Below are 17,532 nucleotides of genomic sequence, written 5' to 3'. Positions count from 1 at the left end.
TCCTACTTTGCTTGCGAGACCTTCAAGGGACATAGACTCAACTTAAAGCTGCTTGTAATTGGACATGAGCGTTTATCATAAAGAAGCTAATAATGAATGAAAAATAGTTGAAAGTTCAAGATGAAACCCACCAGGAAGTTGTCCTCCACAAGTCCTGTTGAAATGAATGGGATCTGCATAAAAGCACTGCAACACACTTGAATTTAGCCTGTCCTCCTGTCTCCAGATAGTTCAGAACAATATACATAAGGTTAATTCCTTTTATCCACATTTATTTATTTCTTACATTCATATCCTGCCTTTTCCTTCAAGGAGCCCAAGATGGCTTACATGATCCTGCTCCTGTCCATTTTATCCTCAAAACAACCATGTGGGGTAGGTGAAGCTGAGAGTCAGTGACGACCCCAAGTCACCCAGTGAGCTTCATGCATGAGGTGGGACTTGAATCTGGGTCTCCCCAGTGCAACACTACATTGTACTGCTTCTCTACATAACTACTTTGTGAGGTAGGCGAGATGGAGAGTTAGCAATGAGGGATGTTGCTTGAACCCATGATAGCCCACAAAATAAAGGGCATTGTCATGTGTTAAAATCAATCACACATGCCAGGGTGGGGAACTGTTTTGGGGCTGGGTTGCCCTTCCCAGGCTCCCTTGTGGGCCAGGTGACATCAAGGAGCAGGTCCCCATGTGTAATGCCAGGGGCAGGTTCCTGCCCTCTAACATCAGCAGGTCCCTGGACAAAGTGCTGACTGGAGCTCCTCCGTTTGGTGCATCAGCCAAGGCCCTGCCTTCAGTGCCCTAGCCTCCATGGGATGGATGGAAACCTGTGTGGGCTGGATTAGGCCCATGGGCTGGAGGTTCCTAATCTTTGACAGGTACTCAGAAATACCATTTTTTCCACTGTTGCCTACAGTGCTGGCTCCAAGTGTTTGAGGGTCCTCGGGCAAGACACCCTCCATGGTCCCCCTCAACAAGTCTCCCATCTCACCACCATGGTCACCCTCTGCTCTTGCTCCTCCTCCTCTTTGTCATCATTGCTACCACTTGCTTGCTTGATGGGCAGAGAGCCAGTGAGGCAGAGGCATCTACTGTCATCCCCCGCCCCCGCAACACTCTTTTCTGGGCAAGAGAAAGAGGCAGGTGAACAAGCAGGATGCAATGGTGAAAAGGAGGAGCAATTCCAGGCGGCTCTTATCAGTGGGCCCCTGCTGGAGTGTGGGGCCTCAGTACGTGCCCAAACATGCCTACCCTTGGCGCTGGCCCTGGTTCCTTGCTACCACCTCCCTCTTCCCTGAGGTAAGATGTTTGAGGCATGGAAATGAAGGAGTGGCAGGGAGGGCAGGAAGCAGCACAAATGGGGGGCTTGCCCAAATCAAGGAAGGGTGTATTGTGCCTGCCTTGAATGAAGCACTCAAATGCAAGCAGTGGTGCTCCTATACTCAAACACCCCTGCTTCAAATAATTGCCCCATCCATCCCTAATGGTGAATACCCCACAGGCATCAGTGGCCACATGCAATTCTTCTTTTATAACTATGTATTTTAAAAATTAATTTCCATTTGTAAAGCAATTTTTAATTACTATTGAAATTGCTAAAATTCAAAGGAATCCATTACGATCTTTTAAATTAACCTGAAATGTATTTTGTCTTAACATTTTCAACACCTGTCTCTACTAATTTATTATGATCATCTCAGATGTGATGAGCAGCAGAGGCTGGTGGCTCTGATGTCAAATGGGGCGGTGAATGTGCTCTGGGTTTCAGTTAGAACCAGTCAGAACTCTAAAGGAGCTATCCAAGGTGCTTTGTTGGAGAAATCCACAGCGTAATAGAATGAATCCAGATTTTCATTTACCCAACCTGCAGATTCCGCTGTGGACTGGCTCCCCGCTTCTGTCGGGTGGATTCTGCGGACTTGTGGACCGGTTTTGTAACTTTCCCCCATTTTGCACAAAATTTGTTGTAGAAAAATATGTAAAAACAAAAACAAAAAAACAGCCAAAGATGCACATTTCCCCCTATAGGCTAAAGCGTGAAAAGGCACATCTTGGGGAGGTTTGCGCATTTTTGCACGTGCAAATTTCTGTCGAAATTCGAAAACAACAACAGCAAAAAATCCAGTTCTGTTGATGGGTGGACCATGGAATGAAAGGCACCTGACAATCCATGAAACACGGACCAAACAGATTTTATACAATCTGTACATCCCCAGTTCTGCCTGAAAGCTGGAGTGGATTAACTGGCCCATTGGCATCAGAGTCACCGGCCTCCACTGGTGATAAGAGTCTTCCCTCTGTATTGAAACTGAAGGCTCTGAGCATAAATGTGCTCTACCCATTGGTGTGTACCAGTGGTGTAGTGGAGCCAGATGCAATGCCCGCACTTCTTTATTAGCAGGCTGCGAAGGTTTGAGACCTACAGAGGCAAGGTAAAGAGGTCAGGCCTGGAGGCCTGGGGCTTTGTGTTGGGAGGGGGTAACCCTGAGAAGAGTAGTTTCATTTCCCTGGTTAAGTTTCATTTTCCTGAGTCAGGTTTCTTTTCTCCAGGTCTGAAACAGTATTTTTGGTTTTGAGGAAGGAGGGGATATAAAGGGAGAAGTGCCAGTGAGAAGAAGACCAGAGAGAGGAAGACCAGAGAGCCAGGAAGACCAGAGCATGACGAGAGAGCAGGAAGAAGCAGCCTAGAGAAGTCTAAGTGCAGCTAGGGTAGAGGAACTTGAGTTTTGCAGCATTTATTTTCTCTTAATGCCTTTTGTATCACTCAGCTCTGTAAGTACCTTTTGTTGTAATTTCCTCACTTTAATTTACCAGTAAACATGGTTAACACCCAGGTGTCTGAAGTGCCAATCGCCCCACATCTACAGCCTAAACCCCACATTATTGGGAAGGGGAACTTTAAAAGAAGGGAGGTGGGACTCTTAAGGAGGCAAGAGTCCCTTAAGGAATTGCTCAAGGGGTCCAGATCATAAGGGGAACCCTGACACAGGGACACTGACACTATCTGCCAGCCCCCTTGTAATTCCCTGTCCCTGGTGAGCTAAGTGATCTTCACAGTAGCTGGGGCAGGAGCGGGGAATGCATTTTCTTAGCAACAATATAATTGTTCCAAGTTGTAATGTAAAGTCTTTTGGGGTGGTTTGGTCTTGAATGGCCAATTAAGACCCATTTGCTTTACAAAAGACCTGCTCCTAGCAGAAGAAAACTCCCAGAACTGGTTTGTTGATATGGATCAACCCAGCTTGCCTGCAATTTTGGACTTTCCTTGGGGGCGTAACTATGGGTACTGTCATGATGAGCTCCCGCACATCAACATTTACCATGACACAGCTGGGGTTTATTAGTAAGTGCTTTGAGGCCTCTCATGTCAGCTGGAAAAGATGGTTAACAGGGACTGGCCAACAAGTTCATATTATGCCGGGCCGGTGCGTTTCCAGCTGCACTGGCTGCGACTGCCAGTCCATTTCTGGGCCCAGTTCAAATTGCTGGTATTCACATTCAAAACCCTAAATGGCTTGGGGCCAGGTTATCAGAAGGATCACCTCCTCCCATATGTGCCTGCCCAGACCTTAAGATCATCCTCAGTGGCCCTTCTCCATGAGCCCCTGCCAAAGGAAGTGAGGTGGGTGGCTACTAGGAGGAGGGCCTTTTCTACTGTGGCATCCCGGCTGTGGAATGAGCTCCCTAGTGAGGTTCGCCTGGCTCGCACATTGCATTCCTTCTGGCGCCAGGTGAAGACCTCTTTATTTTCCCAGGCATTCTAGCAGTTTAGCTTTCTAGACTTTAAGCTTTGCTGTTTTAAATCTTTATTTTAAATCTCTGCATTTCTGCTAGGTTTTATTCTGGTTTTATTCTGGTTGTATTGTTATATTGTGGTTTTAATGTTCTAATATTTTATATTGTTTTACTTGCTCATTGGAAGGACAGATAATGAAGCTGAAGCTGAAATATTTTGGCCACCTAATGCGAAGAGAAAACTCCCTGGAAAAGACCCTGATGCTGGGAAAGACTGAAGGGAAAAGGAGAAGGGGACGGCAGAGGATGAGATGGCTAGATAGCATCACCGACGCAATGAATATGGACTTGAGCACGCTCCGGGAGAGAGTGCAGGACAGGAAGGCCTGGCGTGCTATGGTCCATGGGGTCATGAAGAGTCGGACACGACTGAATGACTGAACAACAACAACAATTGTTTTACTGTGTGCTTTTTGGTTTTAATTTTTGTGAGCTGGCCAGAGAGCTTTGGCTGTTGGGCGGTATAGAAATGAAATAAATAAAAACAAAAGGATTCCATGTCAGAAGGAAATCTTCAGAGTTAACCAGGCCCGCTCTTTCTTTTGAATGGATGTGAGAGCTTCCCCAGTGAGGACTGTGTACGTGATAGGAAGGACATGAGATATTCTGCTTCACAGCAAGCATTCTCCCCATCCCACAAGGGTAACAAATTAGGGACAGCACATGGATGGTATCACTGCATATTGATCAGACCTGTGAGAACATTCCATTTGGAGTCACACAGCAGTCAAGCAATTACATAAATACAATTCAACTCCAAGATTGTGTACCCATGGATTTTGGGGTTGTCATTTTTGTTTAAACAAGACAAGCTTATCATAACTGGGATGTGAACAAGAGTCTAACCAAAACTGTTTCTGAGATCACCTGGAAATCTGTCAGGGATGAAGGAGAATAAACTGATCTCGGTAAAAAATGCTTATTTGAAACCATCAACATAACCTTCTGTCCCTGGTTACTGTAGGCGCAGCAGTGAGGTGAAACTTATCTGTCCGTTTCAGTGGGAGATCAAATTTTCTTCAGCAGCAGCAGCAGCAGCAGCGGCAAGCAACACCTGTTGTATTTCCCCCGCTTATTTCTGAATTCTAATTTCAAAGAGAGATCCAGAGATTGCTGGCCTCTAGTGGACCTGCAGGACTGGTAACCAACAGAGAAACCAATGTTCATCCCATCTGTTTTCCCCGATGGAATTTACATTTTTGAAGAAATACATTTGGAGTGGGGTGATTCAGCAGTGATACATCTCCAGATACAAAAAATGCAGAATTTAAAGTGCTACTATGGAACTTTTAAGTGCTAAATAGCCTCAAACCAGGTTATCTGAAGGACCTCTTGTACCCATATGAACTGAACTGAGCCCCGAGATCAGCAACAGTAGCTCTGCCCTCTGACCCGTTACTAGTTAAGATCAGATTGGCAATTACCAAGGACAAGACAAGGCCTTCTTGGTGGTGAGGCCACAATAGTGGAACTCTCTCTGTGATGGCGACATTTGGACATTCCCTGACACTGGAGGAAGGCCAGATTCATTGGGTGAGTGGGGAGGACAGGGCAAGTGTGTGCTTAACCTTTCTCCTGCTTCCCACTACCTATAGGGGAGGAGTGGGAGAAAATGTAACCTGATTCGATCCTGATCAGCGGTCAGTTTAGGACTGACCATGTTCTGTACACATGCATATCTGAATCAACCTTAATCTAGGGAACGTGCAGTAGAGGCTGGTGGCTCCAATTTTGGTGGTGCTGTGAATCCATTCTGGGTTTCAGTCAGAACCAGCCAGAATTCTAAAGGAGCTATCCAAGGTACTGAATCTGTTTGGGGGGTAGGGTTAAGGACCTTGGATAGCTCCTTTAGAGTTCTGGCTGGTTCTGACTGAAACCCAGAATGGACTCACAGCCCCACTGAAACCAGAGCCAGCAGCCTCTACCAGAAATACGTTGGACTTTCGGGAAATGGAAGATTTTGGGAGGTACGGGAGAAGTACAACAGATTCCAATATTTTTGGATTTCAGATAACTAGCATTAACACAATGGCACTGGGTTTAATAGCAAGGGCTGTTAGTTTGGGACTGCCTAAGAACTCGATGAGCTGGGCTATTGGTCTGCCCCATATGTCAATTTTCTATTTTTTTTTTAAATGCTGTGGAAATTGATAGCTTCACCTAGCTTTGCTGACAGGCACAATTATCACTAGAAATGGAGGGACAACAACAATAAAAAAGATGTGGGTGGGAATAGGTGGGTTTGGAAATGGATAAGCCGCGTCTTTAGCTACCTTTAATTAGCTCCAAGGTAATTTTTCGTTGGTGGATTAATCACTGCAGCACACTGAGTGCTAGCAGGGCTTATAAAATATGCTTTCAAAGGGTTTTGTCCCCTGTCCTTTCCTTCGCTCGTCTCAGAGCATTGTTCCTCTCTTCTCCCTTGGTTATTACATAAGATTCTTTTATTAGACATGTTGGGCCCTGCCAAGGCGAGTCAGAAGCCACGGAGACTGACCCTGGAAGAGCAATTGACAGCTGAGTTAATTTCTCCCAAGTCAGATTCTTGTAGGAAGTGCAGAGTGCAGTATTTTTAGGAGAACTTGTTTAAAACTGTCTGGTGGGTAGGAGGGATCAAAGCAACGGAAGTGGTGGGAGACATGGGAGGCAGATAATGGGCAGCCCATTTTGTGAAAGTTATGAAAGGAAGGCCAGTTATCAAAGCCTGATTACAGGGATGCGGAAAAACCATCTCCCTTTCTTTGTATATTTTTGTGGATCTTATCTCTGCCTTCCTGCACTCTGGCACTGCATGTTTGAGACACATAATCTGCAAAAGTGAATGTGCTATTGGTATCCCAACAGGAGGATTTTATTACTACAATTATGCATCTTTGTCTTCTATTCAACAACATGGATGGAAGTAGTAGTATGGATCTTAGCCACTGCTGTGCATGCCATGTGCAATTGGCTGAACTGAGCATCATTCTCCCCAATCAAAAGCATAGGTAGCAGTCCAGGTGTGTGACATTTTTTTGCCTGGCATGTGGCAAAGGGCTTTTTTTGTTAATCATGGTCCAGATTCGAAAGCTCCAATGGTTGCACCATTTATGCAGGTTTGAATCATGGTTGTGTATTGCTTGGACTTAAGTGCATAATAACACCAATTTCCCCCTGAGACCGACAGCAATATTCTCCTGGGATTGAACCTGGGACCTTTTGCACACAAAAAGCATGCACTCCACCAATGAGTTTCAACCCTTCCCTTAAAAATAAAGCAATGCCTCTTGCAGCCTATTTACTGGTGTAACTCTGCAAGGACCCCACTGGCGTATCAAGTCAAGGCAAAACAAAACACCTGTCCAGCAGTCCTTCTTACTGCTGATCTCAGAGGGCAGGCTGTGCTTCCCTTCAGTTCTGCACTACCAGGACAACTGGCAGTCCATTTAGTTCAGTGCTGATTTGCAACATCTCTCCAGGGTTTCAGACAGGAGACTTTCTGAGCCCCACCTGGAGATTCCCCTTAGAAATAAAGCAATGCCTTTGCAACATACATAATGGTGTGACTCTGCAAAGGACCCTCCTGGCACCCAAGGAAGTTGCCTTATATTGTGTCAGGCCATTGATCCATTTAGCTCAGTATTTTCTACACCTGGGGCAAGCCATCTGCTGCCTGCATGGACCCCTCGGCCTAATGTCATGTAGCCGTCAGCCTAGTTTCGAGAGCCATCTGCATGTGGTCAGTTCAACTTCTTGCAAGAGTGCTCTGTCCCTCCTTGACTGCCCTCTGCATGGGAAGGAAAAGGGAGACAAAGAAAAGTGTTGGGAATATCACAATCTCATCTGCAAGTTACAGGAAGGGGGCAGTATTGCAGTTAGCTAAATCATGGGAATTTAGACCACAGCTAGTCTTAGGATCTTTGTAGCCTACAATGTGGTTTCCTGTGATTTTGCTCCTCCCCTTCCTTCCTTACCTCTCTGACTTCCACCATTTCTGGGAGCATGTGTGTGTGCTCTCTCGCTCCTGCCTGTGTAGTAGAACACAAAATGGGCTGGACAAACTCCTTTTGAAACTCTATGCTGTACTTGCATCTTATATGCAAGGATATTGTGAGTAAAACCATTTTTCCTTTTCTTCACCAGAGAAGGGTGTGGTCTCCTTTTATTCTAAGATAGCCCTGTGTGCATGTGGGACTGGTAAATGCTCATTAGGGATGGCAGAGAATTCTGCCACGGATTCCAGTGAGGCCGGATTCTTTAGAATCCGCCCCCTTGGAATCCATGGCGGAACGGCCTCCTGCCCCCCGCCCCCCCTGCGGAATCCCCCGGGATGGAACTTACCTGGGGCAGATGCAGTGGATTCGGCGGCGGCAGCGGCTCCGGCGGTGGAGACTCCGGCGGCTGGTCTCCTGGTCAGCCGCAGCCGGGCTGCTGCGGCCACCATTGCCGTCCTTCGAGCTGTGATAGGCTATGTAAGAATGTACGTAGCCTATCACAGCTAACCCCCCCCAAAAAAACTAGTGTACACAAATGGCGGTGGCTATGGCAGCTGCCATTTGCATTCTCTATTTTTCGCCGTTCTAGCCTACGTAAATATTTACGTAGGCAATTACGGCGAAAAAAAAGGTAGGGTTGGCGGAGAATTTCTCCCCGAAACTTCGGGGGGCCGAGCGCCAACATGTTCGGCCCCCCCGAACAAGTTTCGGGGAGAAATTCTCCGCACCCCCCCACCCCCCGCACCCCCCCCGGGACGGGACTTACTTTTGGCGAATGTCCCTCCCGGCGGCGGGTCCGGCTGGCGGTTCGGCGGGTCTTCGTCTGGGGCGGGAGCGGCAGCTGGTCTTTCGACCGGCTGCTGCCGCCGCCATTCCAATAAAAGAAAAAAAAAAAAACGCCCCCGTGATAGGCTACGTGACGATTAACGTAGCCTATCATGGCTAGATTTGCAAAGTCAGCCGTGATAGGCTACGTAAATCGTCACGTAGCCTATCACGGGTGACTTAAAAAAAAAAAAAAGCGCGTATGGATAATGACGGCCCCCATAGGGAGCCGCCATTCACGTTCCTTATTTGGTCGCTGTAGTCTACGTAAAGATTACGTAGACTACGGCAAAAATAAGGAACTAAGGAATAAACTTATTTTCACCGTTGTCTACGTAAAGATTTACGTAGACTACAGCGACCAAATAAGGAACGCGAATGGCGGCTCCCTATGGGGGCCGCCATTTGCGTACACGCTTTTTTTTTTTTTTAAGTCACCCGTGATAGGCTACGTGACGATTAACGTAGCCTATCATGGCTGACTTTGCAGATCTAGCCATGATAGGCTACATTAATCATCACATAGCCTATCACGGGGGCGTTTTTTTTTTTTTTAACTGTTTAGTTCACGGCCGGGTGAGGTGAGGCGCCTCCTCCCCGGCCTGAATTTCGGCCGGGCGAGGCGGGAAGCCTCCCCCCCCGGCCTGAATTTCACAGGGGGAGCAGCGAAGCGCCTCCCCCCCACCGTGAAAAGCTTCGAGGACAGGTAAGGGACTTTCGTGCACCCCTAAAAAAAGGGAATCGCAAATAGCCTAGTGGGCGCTATTTGCATTCTCCCCCCCCCCCGCTGTTTTATCCTATGTAAATATTTACGTTAGGCTTTTATGGTGAAAAAAAGAAGAAACGCAAATAGCGCCCACAACGCTATTTGCGGTTCCCTTTTCTTCGCTGTAATTGCCTACATAAATATTTATGTAGGCTAGAACGGCGAAAAATAGGGAATGCAAATGGCAGCTGCCGTAGCCGCCACGATTTGCGTACGCCGTTTTTTGGGGGGGGTTAGCCGTGATAGGCTACATAAATACTTACGTAGCCTATCACGCCAGCCTGGAAGGATGCAAATGGCGGCCTGCAGCAGCCCGTCCGTGGCTGGAAGTCTGGCTGTGGATGGCCCTGGCTGGCTGCTCCGCTGAGCCGCCGTGGAGCAGAGCCAGCTGGGCAGGATTCCGGAGGGGAGGACCGGATCGCCTCTCCCCCTGTTGAGGATTCTGGGGGGAGGGACGGAGCGCCTCCCCCCCCCAGTAGATGCCCCTACCGGAACAGGTAAGTGATTCGTACATCCCTAATGCTCATTCTGTTTGGCCCTTTGTTTCTCTCTGCTAAACTGCTTTCTAACGGGGGGCATCATTACTAAATGACCCCATCAAAAAGGAGGTAGCAGAACGAGAGAGAGAAAATGCCTATCACTGACTTCAGCCCTGCTCGCCACTGAAGTGCAGCCCCCGACAGATTGCCCATGAGGGAATGTGGCCCTCAAAAGAAAACCCCCCGTTATCCACTCCTGGTCGAAACCAGTTGGCAGCAACTCTCCAGGAGTCTTTCCAGCCCTACCTGAAGATGCTGGGGACTGAACCCGGGACCTTCAGCATGCAAATCACATATACTACCCCTGGGCTAAGGCCCTTCCCATAAATATAGAGCAAAGCAGCATCATTTGGACCTGGCAGCTCAGGTTCAGTTCAGGTTTGGATGAAGGGATGGCACTTGCGGAGAATCCCTCAGGCTCCCTGCTCAACCCCAAACCAACCTATCAACTTGCCGAGGTTATTAATAAAAAATCCTTCTACACACTCAGCCCAGGTGATGTCCTGTGCAATAGGGTGGCCATGTGCCCTGCTTCACAGAGGTCAGTCCTCAATTTGAAAGGCTGCAAGAGGACCTCCCTCTATTTGAAGGCATCCTCTATTTGGACTGGTCCAAGTCCAACTGAAAGATAGAGAAACCTATGGAGGGAGAGCAGGCCTTGAAATTGCCCATCCACAGTTAGCACCTGGCGAGCAGGCTGAGCAGGCAGGAACACAGGTCACCTAGTCAACATCTTCCCCACTATGGTGAGAGAGATTGTATCTCTTTCAAAGTCAGGCATGGAGAACATATTGCCCTCCAAATATTGCTGGAGAGAGGGCCTTTCCAGTGGCAGCTCCCAGGCTGTGGAACTCCTTCCCAAAGGAGGCAGAATTTGCTCCCTCTCTGCTGTCCTTCCACCAACCGGCAAAGCTGGTTTATTCCAGAAAGCTTTCGGCTGGTAAGTGGGTCTGTTGGATTCGGTGCTCTTTTTAATATTTTTATTGATTTATTATTCTGTAATTGTTATATTTTGATTGTGTTCCAATGTATTGTTTTATTGTTTCAAACCATTTTAATTGTGTCTGTAAACTGCCTGGAGTGTCATTTTTGGGGTAGAAAGGTGGGGTACAAATTAATAATAATAATAATAATAATAATAATAATAATAGGATCCAGTTAATGGAAAAGCTTAAAAAAACATACACATCAAGAGCTTGTAAAGGTCTTTCCTCTGTGCCTATGTTTTACCGGGCCTATCTCAGGCTCCTTGCCTTTGCCTGAAGTCCCCTCCATCTGCATGTGTCTCCGATTTCACTCGGACAAGAAGCAGGCAGAGTGAAGCGGCCTTCTTGGGTCCCCTGGATCTGGTCAGCTGAGAATTTCTGTCAGACAGCCAGGCCTGCTCACCCTCCCCTCTGTCTCCCATGGGTTTGCCTGGAGGCTCAGAGCTTCTAGCTGTCTTCGCTTTTCCTCTCGCTGCCCTCGCCACCCGCCGTTCCGCACGCCTCTGGCCGTACACTGAACACCCAGACCTTTCTGCAGAGCGCTTTGCTTAATCCCTTGGATTCTTTATATAGGAATTAATCTCACCGTCACAGTGGGAGAGCACCAAAGGCATGGGGCGGGGTATTGGTGCGTGTGTGTGTGTGTATATATATTTGTACGTTTATCTCTTGCGTGGAGGTCTAGGGTTGCAATGCTTTAGTTTTGACTCTCTCCCTGTCTGCGTTTAGTTTCTCTCTTTCTCACGTGGGACTGGGACAGTAGCAAACCAGCTTGGTAAAACCTCTCAGTTGCAGTTGCAAGGTCTGCTGATTAGAGGGGGAGTGGGCATAGCGGCATGGCTGAGCAAGAAAGTAGTGGCTTGCAGGTCCTTCTCTCTACTCTTCAGGTAAGAGGACTTCACACTAGTTGAAGAGACCCCTTTTGGTTGCCTGGCTGCCTGCTTCCTTTCCTCTCTCCCTCTCTCCCTCCCTCCCTCCCTCCCTCCCTCCCTCCCTTCTTTCTTTCTTTCTTTCTTTTGACAAGCCATGACAATTGTATAGAAGTACCTGCTTTGATATTTAGCACCTACACACACACACACACACACACACACATACATGTGTGCACGCGCACACACACAATCAGAGTAGATCATGTTGTCATTCTGGTCGTACTCGGTCCACCAAACAAGTCTGGGCTGTGAACCAGGAAGTCTGGCTTCAAATCTCTCCACTGCCACGAGCCTATCAGGTGGTTAGCTTAGGCAAGCATCTGTCTTTCAGCGTCAGCTCTCCAGCTGCAGCATCAAGAGAATGATACTGACCTACCTTGTCAGACTGTTGCGGGCTTTGCTGAGATAATGTACATCAAGTGGTTTGATCACTCTGTAGTTCTATATAAATATCAAGTGATATCATTACAACATTGAATCTTTCTTTGGACCAATTCCAGTTGTTTGCCATCTATTGCGAGTTTTGGGGTTTTCTGTTGGGCTTCAGAACAGAAGAATAACGTGATTTTTTCTCTGTGTGTGTTTTTTAAAATCATGCCTAGCATCCTGTAGTTGTAGTTGTTGTTGTTTTTAAGTAAACACCCTGCTAAGTGGGCATCAGGTCTTGATTTGGAACTATGCCGTATGGATATATATCCAGACACCTGAAGCTTAAGTAAGATACCTGTGTAGCTTAAAACCTTGCAACAGAATAAAACACTTCTGTTGCTCAGAGCAGACAATATTGGCTAGAAGGTTAAGCAGCTTGACCCAAGGTCCTTCCAAATGAGGCTTTTATCATGCCACTGCCTTGCCTCATTCACGGAATTTCATGGGTGTGTGTCCAGATATCATTGTCTTCCACTTGTAGCCTCCCGTGTTTTCCCACTGCTGCTTCCATTTTTTTTTTCTTACAGCAAAAAATGCATTAAGGAGAAAAAGATGGAATGGCTGCACAATGTCTTTTCACTGGTGGTGCTACGACCCCCTCCATCTGGAAGCACCCCTGGTATAAAACAAGGGGCAGAGGGAAGAACAGCAGCATAAACGAAAATGCCAAACTAAAGGCGCAATCCTGTGCAAGTTTAGATAGAAAAAAGTTCCACAGTTCCCAGGTTCCCCAGCCAGCCATGCTGGCTGGGAATTGTAGGGCATTTTTCTGTCTAAACACGCACAGGATTGCACCCTAAAATGCTTTCTTTGGAAGGGAGCACAGGATGTTCACCATAAATCAGCCCGCTTGGAAAGATTAATGTTCATATGTGAATGGTGGATCATTGTCAATGCAGAAAATAAAGCAGGAGAGGAATATTTGTAATGCACATGAGCATTCTGGTTGCTGTGGTTTTTGACATTCTTTTATTATAAAATGCCCAAAGCAGAAATCACTTGAAGCTGCAGGTGTGAAAATGGCTTGAGGCCAAAGGTTGTTCACACCCAGCCCTGAAGGACAGCAGAGATGCACCTAGAAGATAAAAAGGACTGTGCGGGATCAAAGAAAGGGTTGGTTTAGTCCAGCAGCCTGTTCTGACAGTGGACAGTCGAGTCTAGTGCTTCTAGGAAAGCAATATAGCAAGCTGCCTTATGCAGGGTCAGACCGTTTGGTCCATCCAGCTGGTCCATTTGGTCCACACTGACTGGCAACAGCTCTCTGGAGATGCAGTCAGGAATGTTTCCCTGCCCTACCTGGAGATGCTGGAGAATGAACCTGGGACCTTGTGCATGCAAAGCAGAGGCAATGCCACTGAGCTACGCAGCTATGCCGTTCCCATTTAGGAACATATAGCCGAGGAAGCTGCCTTATAGCAAGTCAGACCATAGGTCCATCTAGCTCAGGATTGTCTATACCAGTGGTGGGCAAGATCCAGAGGCTGGGGGGCTGCATTGCCCCTCCAACCCTGCAGGGGCCACCCCCGTTGCGGCCGAAATTGCCAGCGCCGCTGCTGCCAAAACTGCCGCCGAATTTACCACTGGGGCAGCTGCTGCAGCAGCAGCAACAACAAAAAGCAGCCGTGATTTTTTAAGGAAAAATGACGCTTGGGGAGAAGATGCCTCGTTTGCAAATAGAATCGTAATCTCGGAAGCATCCCGGGAGTGCAGTTCTGCTCGCAAACAACGCTGAGCACCTCGTTGCCTTGCAGAACCACTGCCGGGTTTGCCATTGTGGCAGCAGCAGCAGTAGCAGCAAAACAGAAAAAAAAAAGCAGTTGTGATTTTGCAAGGAAATAAGATGTATGGGGAACAGACACCTTGTTTGCAAGCAGAATCGTATTTCCGGAAGCATCCCGGGAGTGCAATTCTCCTTGCAAACAAAGCTGAGCCCTTTGTTTCCTTGCAAAATTGTCAGTTTTTTCTTTTTTGCTACCGCTGCCAATTCCAGCAGTGGGAGGGGGCCACAAAAATGGCCACGGAGAGGGGGCTGCATACAGCCCGTGGCCTCTGTGTTGCTCATTCCTGGTCAACACTGTCTGTTAGTGGCTCTCCGGGGTTTCAGACAGGCCTTTGCCATTCCTGCCTTGAGATGCCTGGGATTGAACGTGGGACCTTTTGCATGCAAAGCCTCTTCTTTCCCTCTGAGCTGTGTCCCCTTCTGCAGGGAATGGCATGACGACGTCAGCTCTCCCTACATTGTGGATCATGCAGCAACTGTTCCTAAACCCACATGCAAGGGAGAGAGCCACACTTAACATAGCGCGACCTGCTTCAGCACACCGGATTGCACTGTGAAACTATTCCAGCTAACAGCAGTCACCACATCCTGCAGCAGTGAATTTCACAAGAATCCCATGGTCAACTGTGCATTATGTGAGGCACTTTCTTTTGATGGTTCCCAAACTGATGCCAATCATTTTCTGTCTCTCCCTCCATGTTATTTGTAATTTTATAAATTTCTCTCCAGTTCCCCTTTTAGTTGTCATCCCCCCACCCCCTTCAGCTACAAAGCCTCAAACACTTTGGCTTGGTTGCTTGAAAATAACCTTCAAGATTTCGTTCTTAATCTATGTAATCCAGCGAAACTTGGAAGGAACAAAGGAAGAGGGTTATATGACATGAACCTACCTGTACACTATGCTCAGCATCTAAGGCCCTCCTCTGGGTGCCTCCTCCGAGGGAGGCTTGGAAGGCGGCAACAATGGAAAGGGCCTTCTCGGTGGTGGCCCCTCAACCGTTGGAATGATCTTCCTGACGAGGCCCATCTGGCACCAGCATTGTTATCTTTTTGGCACCAGGTTAAGACCTTTCTCTTTTCTCAGGCATTTGGCAGCATATAATGAGTTTTTAAACAATCCTGGAGTTGTCTTACGGTTATGGCTGATTGCTTAAGATTGTTTATAGATATATGTTGTCTCTGTACTGCCTGTTTGTGTGTTATTATGTAAATGGCGTTTTGTATACTGTATTTTTAATGCTTTTTAATCTTTGTAAACTGCCCAGAGAGCTTCAGCTATGGGGTGGTATAAAAATGTAACAAACAAATAAACAATACACACACACGCATTCTAATCACTGTTCCTTCATAATGCTGTGCATGTCCTGCTTTGGAAGTGCATTTCTAAAATATAATAGGGTCTTGATCCCTCCGCACAAAAATCTCTAGGATGGCTTTTTGTGTCCCCTGGCATGGCTCCATAAAAATAGAGCTGCAAGGACGCCTTGTCAGAACACGAAACCCTTCCAAATATTTGCTCGGCTCAGAGACATTGCTCCGAAAAATGAAGGTTGCAATTGATGTTTGCTGTCCATGATGGTATCACTGCCCCTCGTTATTTTATACAATGGCTCCCACGAACGAGCATCTTCGTTTTGATGTGTGGCTGGATAGGCCCTGTCTAGCTACACTTCTGTTCTGTGAGTTCAGAGTGTCACTTTGCCAGTGTTCTTCAGATTGCTCTGTTTCATTGCTTTCTCTCTCTCTGGCGCTAATCCAAGCACACACAATTTGTGGCCCTCAGGACAAATACAGCCTAGCAGTCATAAACTGTGGCCTGCCAAATGCTGGGCAGCACTCGCTGTTCAGTCCCAGGCAGGCAGGGAGCAAAAACAGATTTAACTGAATCCTTGTTAGGCACTGCATATGATCAAACTGTCCTTATTTTTTGGGGTATGTTTCCCTAGTAAATCATTGTTCTGACTTTGGATAAAATCCAACATAAGTCTCACTTAGAATAGATCCATTGAAATGAATCAGATTTAAGTTAGGCATGACTAAGCCCCATTCATTTCAATTGGTCTACTCTAAGTAAAATTTATGTTGGATTTTACCCTTTGTCCCTGTTTTGGGTTGTTGGGGGGTGGGGAGGGTGTCTGAGAACTCACTTTCTGTTATAGAAAGCCAGGAGGGCCAATACACTACACAGAGTTTTTCGGATGCCTTTAAAATTTGTTGTTTGTTTGTTTGTTTGTTTATTTATTTTATTCCATTAATTAAAATTCTAATCCGCCCAATAACTAATGTTCTCTGGGTGGATTACAAACAGAAAAAACTAAAATGCCATGTATCAGTTAAAAATATAAAATAGAAGACAAATATTTAAATGGAAAAAATATACAATGCAATGCAAAACAATAAACAGCACAGGAATCGATCAAACAGCCATAATAACCTAGAACTGCCATAATAACCATAATAACCTAGAACAGCCATAATTACCATAATACCATAATAACCCAGAACAGTCATAGCATCCATAACCACATTAACCTAGAACAGCCATAATAACTTAGAACTGCCATACTAAACATAATACCATAATAACCCATAACAGCCATAACAGCCATAATAACCTAGAACAGTCATAATAGCTGTAATAACTATAATAACCTAAAATAGCCATAATAACCTAGAATTGCCAGGAAGAAAAGAAAGGCCTTTGTCTAGTGCTGAAAAGCCAACAATGTAGGTGCCCGGTGATCCTTGTCAGTGTGAGTTGCTTGCTAGTGTTTTCCCATTACAGGTTCAAGTTGCTCCCCTCCCCCCACCCCACAGTTTTCTGGCGGTGGAGGCTGGTGGCTGCCAGTGGGGCGGTGAATCCGCCCCACTTGACATCAGAGCCACCAGCCTCCACTGTTCTCTGGAAATGGAGTTTGGATGCTACTTGACTCTGGATGCAAATTAAGGCTAAATTGAAAGTCCTCAACTTTGCGTTCAGCTTATGGGAGGGGCCATAGCTCAGTGGTAGAGTACATGCTGTGCATGAACAAGGTTTCCAGTTCAATCCCCGGCATGTCAAGGTAGGGCTTGGAGTCGGAGATCTTGCCTGAAATTATGGAGAGCTGCTGCCAGTCAGTGTCGACAATACTGGGCTAGATGGACCAAGGGTCTGCTCAGGATAAGGCAGCTTCCTATGTTCCTCTTTTGTTGGGAGGGACAACATGGGGCAATGGAGGCTGGTGGCTCCGATTTTGGTGGGGCTATGGGGTAAAAACATCTTGGATAGCTCCTTTAGAGTTCTGACTGGTTTTGACTGAAACCCAGAATGGATTAGCAGCCCCACTGAAATTGGAGCCACCAGCCTCCATTGACCAGGGGGTATGAAACTGCCTCCAACTCACCCTATGAGGAGAGACTGAAAGAACTGGGCATGTTTAGCCTTGAGAAGAGAAGACTATGGAGAGATATGATAGCGCTCTTCAAGAACTTGAAAGGCTGTCACAGAGTGGAAGGCCAGGATCTCTC

The sequence above is a fragment of the Heloderma suspectum genome, chromosome 11 (genome assembly GCF_057233095.1).
Source record: "Heloderma suspectum isolate Gila_16-S chromosome 11, 16-S_ref, whole genome shotgun sequence".
NCBI classification, from domain to species: Eukaryota; Metazoa; Chordata; class Lepidosauria; order Squamata; family Helodermatidae; genus Heloderma; species Heloderma suspectum.
The sequence above is the reverse complement of the archived record's forward strand: the minus strand, read 5'-3'. Positions refer to the sequence as shown.